The sequence below is a fragment of the Hirundo rustica genome, chromosome 14, assembly GCF_015227805.2.
Source record: "Hirundo rustica isolate bHirRus1 chromosome 14, bHirRus1.pri.v3, whole genome shotgun sequence".
Lineage (NCBI taxonomy): Eukaryota > Metazoa > Chordata > Aves > Passeriformes > Hirundinidae > Hirundo > Hirundo rustica.
In genome coordinates, this window is record NC_053463.1 from 10898924 (window position 1) to 10905365 (window position 6442).

A 6442-nucleotide genomic window follows, 5' to 3' on the forward strand; every position below is an offset into this window, starting at 1 on the left:
AAAGATGCATGGGCAGCTGAGACAGGATTGTGACACCACCACACTGATTGCCTACTCCAGCAAGTTTTCTTCTTTCAATACAAAGATGAAAGAAAAGCCCCAGCCTGGTTTTAACTGCAGAAAAACACCCTGTAGGAATCCGGCGCTTTCTCTTAACTAATGTGTTTATATTTTTTTTTTTTTTTTTTTTGCCTGTTTGACACAACTTGTGGTAGGATCCTCCAGTCGGGTCTTTGTGCTCATTCACCACTGAGATTTCACCATTGGTAAAGCTCCAACATATTAGGTAAAGTAAACAATCAAAGAAGGAGAGATACTAGATATTACTAGACAAATAGAAGCTAACATAAACGTAGCCTGAAAAAGAGAAGACAGAAGACACTTGATGTTTCAGTGTAAATGTCACCTACAAAAATAGTCACACCACCTCTTATATAACCTAAATAATGACAATAAACATTATGCTTATTGCTTTTGAGTTACAACCTCCCTTGATTTGCTTTGACAACTCATCCAGCTTTAGAAAAAATTAATTCTGAGCTTTCTGGTTTCATGGGCCAGGCTCTGCACACACCAAATGTATCAAACATCTGAATTTTGAACAGTAACTTTTTTTTTGATCCATGACTTCAGTACTCTTGTGACCCTTACTGGCTTTTTAATCTCTGTCTTGTCAGGAACTGACATCAGACACCAAATAAATAGACCTACAGTAGAAATGCACGAAGGAAAGTTAACAGCCCCACCCCTCAATCTCCTCTTCTTTCTTCGGGTTTAAACCCAGACAGATCCTATATAGTTAAGATTAATTGACTTTTCTATCTGTGTCCTGTCCCACATCTGCATGGCACGTTTCCATGGAGCAGGACCTGCCCAGCCTGCGATGCCTTATGTTTGTTTGCTTTTTTGCTATCTTTCGGCTGAAACAAGGAAATAACAACTTGTGTCTCCACAATGTTATTGAGGGTCAGACTCCCTTATGCTACGTTTACAAAGCCTTTTCCTTATTAAACCAACTCCTTCCTCTCATTTATCCCACTACACCCTTTCAGGAGCTTACCTAACGTTGCAAGAATATGCACTTAAATTTGTCATAAAAAATTGTCATATATAAAAGTATAATGAAGGAATAATCTCAGGGAGTCAATAAATGGTTTGCCATAAAGCTCTTCTGCTCCACCCAGTAATCACCCAAGAATCTCCATAATGTCAACATCTTTATTCTCTGCAGAATCATGGCCCTGCTCCAGCTTTATATCACAGGTGTCCTACCTTGGATACCTTTTTTTCATATCTCCCCCATGAATTGCCAAGTCCCTTGTTTTATCAGTAAGCTGAGACACAGAGAAGCAGATCACTGACATATTTCATCACATTTATTTGATCCAGGAGGATCCCAAGTCTAGGATTGTAGAAACCAGAAGTAATATTTAGTAGAATCTTTCTTTAAAACCGAATTCAATCCCAAACTGATCCTCCAGCAAGTTGTGTTTGTTATCCTATAACACATACCTCTCCCCCTCAGCCGGTGCCCTGAGATAAGGAGCTCCTAGATAGACTGTAATTTAAATGATGCAAAAAATGTGACCTGGATGACATCAGCCATGGAGCTCCTGGCATGGCCTGTAAGGAGAGAGGGTTGTGGCTCAGATACAGAGGCTCAAACTTGTGTCTTTTTTCTCTGGCATCATTACTCTTCTTGTTTAAGCCACTCAGGATGGCTCTGGTCCTGTGCTGTATGAAAGAAATGGTTAATATAGAACCCCGTGCACCACATGAAGCTGAGGCTCTGAATATCCAGAAACACTTGGAGAAGCTGGAAGGTAAGGGGCAGAAAACCAGCACACTTCAGAGCGGATGTTTGCCCATGTGGGTACGGACTTAAGAGCTGCATTCACCTCCAGGTGAGCCCCAGGTTCTAAATCTCTAAGGTGTCTTGGAGGAAGGAGCTTGAGCATTATACCAAGAACTCATGACAGTCTTTGCTTTGAAGATTTTCCCTTTCCCTGTGAACCCAGTCAGGGGAGAAGGTCCACAGTGGGCAATCTGTGCTCTGACCATGGGGGGATGGAGACAGGGAGAGATGGGGTTGGGGGCTACCACAGAAAGCTGCCTCTGGTGAGTTGGCAGTGAGCCCAGGGAGGCAGCAGAGCCCCAGGTCTGCATGCCAGGCAGTATTTGGGGGCGGGTGGGAGTGAACAACCACAGGATAGAGCAGGGGTTTGTGGAGGGGAAGAGTCAGAGCACAGTGAGAGGGAGCCTCTTATCTCTTTCCTCGTGGCCCTGGCTGCTTCCTTCCATTTTTGCATCAGGACCTTCCCATGCTTTCCAGGCCCCAACAGCCCTTCCAGACCCCACTCTGAAGGTTTGTTTGTTCCTCTTTTCCACCTGCTTTAAGAGAAACCTGCTCTAATTCAACCTCTTTCTAATCCCACCCCTCCTCCTCCCCACCTGCCTCTGTCCCCTTTTCCCATCAACTCAGAAACAAACCTTCCATTTTGGAGTGAGACATAAAAATGCTTGCAGAGCTGTTTCTATAACCTCCCCACTAAGGAGCTGTCACAGTTTGGTGACGGAGGCCATCTGTGGGCAGGAAATGCCTCTTCCTCCCAAGGGAAGGGGTTAATGTTTCCAGACAGCAAGGGGTTAATGCAGAGTGATTTATTTTATTTTATTTTATTTTATTTTATTTTATTTTATTTTATTTTATTTTTTAGGAGCAGGGTTGGAGAATCAGCCTTAAAAGCTGCCAAGACAGACAACCAAAACTATCTGCTTCTGGGTCAGAAGCTGTGAGGGTTCAGGTCTTGCTGCAAGCTGTTTCCATTTCTTATAAATGCCTATTTTACAGAAAGGAACTTTGGTTGAAGCACATGCAGGAGAATGAATGTCAGAAATGTTGAAACTCTGCCCAGCTGGCATGATGTAATCCCAGCAAGTGCTCTGATCTGCAGGCTACAATAAATATATCCTGGGATGGGCCGTTTACTGTTTCCTGGAATTGGAAAGACCTATCTCAAGACTCAAAATCATTCCAGTTCTTCCCAGTGATAGCACAGCAAATTTTTAAAATTAAACCAAAAAGAGATTCTGTGCTTGTTTCGGTAGGAATAAAGGAAATTGCAAAAACTTTACTTGTGGCCTTGGACTTTCCATGCTCCTTACTTTCCTCTCCACCTTGAAGGAAGACACAGACATGTCATGAACTATCTGCTGAGGGAATTCCTGTGAGCTGCAGGCACATGGTAGCCCTGACAGTTTTGCCTGACAAGGGTGCAGACCTGCAGCAGCCTGAGCTCCCTGAAAAAGGCCAGAGAGACTCGGACCTCTCCTGGTGCTCATGGGTCTTCACCCAGGGCACAGCGGAGCAGGAGTGGGACAGGCACGGGGCTGTGCTGACCCGGGGTGTCCAGGGGTCCTGGCATCCTGGCCAGAAACCCCCCAAGGCAAATGGGAATCCGTGCACTTGAGACTGCTGGAGTCCTGCCAGTGAAGCTAGGGCTGAGATCAATAGAAGAAAAGGTGAGTTGTGTCTTCAAGTTCTTTTATTTGCCCTTAGAGTATCCGAGAGTGGGATTGGACCTCCTGCCCAGCTAACCATCTGCAGAGCAGGAGTCAAGCAGCACGTGGTGGGCAAGGCTGGCTGTGCCTCTCATCTGGCTCCTGGCTCGGGCAGTTCGCTCCATCCTGGACTGATAGGAAAAGGTGCCAAGCTTCCCAGCTGTTGGAAGGGAAGGACAAGCCAGTGCCTGTGGCAGTGTGGAGCTGTGGCTCCAGCCCTTCTCAGGGGTAGGCAGGGCCCTTCTGGGGTTCATGGAGGTCACCCCCCACCTCCTGCCCAGCCCCTGCCTGCACCCAGCCCCTGCCCGCACCTCCAGCCCCTGCCCGTACCCAGCCCCTGCCCGCACCTCCAGCCCCTGCCTGCACCTCCAGCCCCTGCCTGCACCCAGCCCCTGCCCGCACCTAGCCCCTGCCCGCACCTCCAGCCCCTGCCTGCACCCAGCCCCTGCCCGCACCCAGCCCCTGCCTGCACCCAGCCCTTGCCTGCACCCAGCCCCTGCCTGTACCCAGCCCCTGCCTGCACCCAGCCCCTGCCCGCACCTCCAGCCCCTGCCCGCACCCAGCCCCTGCCCGCACCTCCAGCCCCTGCCTGCACCCAGCCCCTGCCCGCACCTCCAGCCCCTGCCTGCACCCAGCCCCTGCCCGCACCCAGCCCCTGCCTGCACCCAGCCCCTGCCCGCACCTCCAGCCCCTGCCCGCACCCAGCCCCTGCCCGCACCCAGCCCTTGCCCGCACCCAGCCCTTGCCTGCACCCAGCCCCTGCCCGCACCCAGCCCCTGCCTGCACCCAGCCCTTGCCTGCACCTCCAGCCCCTGCCCGCACCTCCAGCCCCTGCCCGCACCTCCAGCCCCTGCCCGCACTGCTGCTTCCCTCCAGCAGCTGGAACAGGCCATCGTGCCTGCAAGCAGGAGGCAGGGAGCCCCTGGGGATGGACACCGGCCCTCCAGGAAAAGTCAGCTGGAAGTGGAGGCTGCAGTGCAGTGACCTGTGAGTGTTTCACCTCTGCTTCATCTTGGAAAGAACATCCATAATGGCTGCTTTGTTTGAAATAGTCTGTCCTGATCTTGTGCAAATAGGGTGCTGAGACAGAAGTTCTTACGGATGCTGAGAAGTGCCAGCCATAATAGATAATACCACAATTTACATAAGCAAGACTCAGATTTGGTGTTTGAAAAACACCTGCCTGAGGCAGGGGTGGTGCTCTTGTCGTGCCGGGGTCAGAGCAGTCACAGCTGTCACTTCTGGCTCTTGGTTTTTTGATGCTCTCAAAGGGGGTGCTGTAAGCACTGGTTGTGTTCCCCCCTCAAGAAGAAAGGAAAAGCCAAGTGACACATCCTGCTGGATGCTGTAGGAAGGAACTGTGACTCAGCTGACCAGCTGCTGAAGGACAGTTACAGATCTGCAGTGAGGGCAGGACCTCTGGCAACCTTCTCCCAACCAAGGAATGGAGAGACCCCTTGAGCAGCACCCAGCGAGGGGACCCCTGGGGAAAGGACCAGCTGACCCACACAAATCCTTGTTCAAACTCATCTCCTTCACCTGTTTGGTGGGAGTGAATTTTTTTTTTTCCCTGAAATAAACACAGATTTAATTTTTTATTATTATTTTCAAGATCATCTGCAGTCCCAGAGGAGACTCCCAGCCACCAACTTGCTAGCTGTGGCTGAAATCTCAGATCAGAGGGGTTTTGTTGTCACCTCCCTTTGTATTTTTTTGTCCCCCCCCCCCTTCTTTTTTTGTATCTGCCTTTTTTTGTGTGTGCGTGTGCACCCGCTTTTTTTTTGTATTCCCCTTTTTCATGTGTCTCTCTGTATTTTGTCCCCCCTTTTTATGTCCCTCCTTTCTTTGCCTTTTTTGTTGCCTGCTTCTTTCGTCCCCTCTCCTTTTTCTCCCTCCCCTTTTTTAACCCTTCCCCCTTTTTGCCCTCCGTTTTTGCTCTCCTTTTTCTTTAATCCTTCCCCCTTCCCCCTCTTTCTTCAGCCTTTCCCCCCTCCGTTTTTTACCCCTTTTTCTTTAATCCTTTCCCCTCTCCCCCCCTATTTTCCCCTGCTTTTTCTTTAATCCTTCCCCCTCTTTCTTCACCCTTTTTGCCCCTTTTTCTTTAGTCCTTGTCCTCTCCCCCCTCTTTTTCCCCTTTTTCGCCCTCCGTTTTTGCCCCCTTTTTCTTTAATCCGTCCCCCTTCATCCTTTTCCCCCTCCCTTTTCTGCCCTCCGTTTTTGCCCCTTTTTCTTTAACCCTTTCCCCTTCACCCTTTTCCCCCTCCCTTTTTCGCCCACCTTTTTCTTTAATCCCTTTCCCCCCTTGATTTTCGCGTCGCCGTTGTCTGTATTAACCACCTAATTACTGGATCAATCCAACACGACACCCATTAATTACCGCACGCGTTGCCGGCCCCTCGCCTCCCCTCACGGCCCGCTCCCGCCGTGCCCAGTTTCTGTTTCCTGCGGGAGCGGCGGCGGCGGGAGCGGCTTCCGGGAATCGGCGGTTCCGGGCGCGGCCGCGGGAGGGCGCTGCTGCTGCTGCCGGCCGGGGCCGCTCGGGCATTCCGGCCGCGCTGCCGGGAATCCCCGGCCGCTCCGGGAAACCCCCTCGGGGCCTGGCCTGCTCCTGCCCTCGCCCCCCGAGGGGGCTCCGGCACCCCCGCGATCCGCTGGCCCCTGGCCGAGCCCCGAGAAGGAAATTGTTATCCGGGATGAGTAATGCAGCTCTCCGGGTCAATTAAAGTGCGAAAGGGAAGTATTAAAGGTTAATTGGAGTTAAGAGTGTTATTTCACGTTAAGGGTAAGCTGTTTTCTCTGGGCATGCTGCAAAAGATTCATATGTAAAAGAGAAAAAATACATTAAGTGTTATATATCAATTATATAATAGAGATGTTATTA

At 50.4% G+C, this 6442-nt stretch overlaps 1 long non-coding RNA gene across 1 annotated transcript; it reads right to left on the minus strand.

The window, feature by feature from the left end:
- Positions 1–2723: 2723 nt before the first annotated feature.
- LOC120759269 (uncharacterized) lies at positions 2724–6045 on the minus strand. Its single transcript, XR_005703142.1, has 3 exons — positions 5939–6045; positions 4403–4502; positions 2724–3721 (listed from the first exon to the last, which is right to left on the minus strand). It is a non-coding gene; the product is annotated as an uncharacterized LOC120759269 (long non-coding RNA).
- Between the last annotated feature and the right edge of the window lie 397 nt (positions 6046–6442).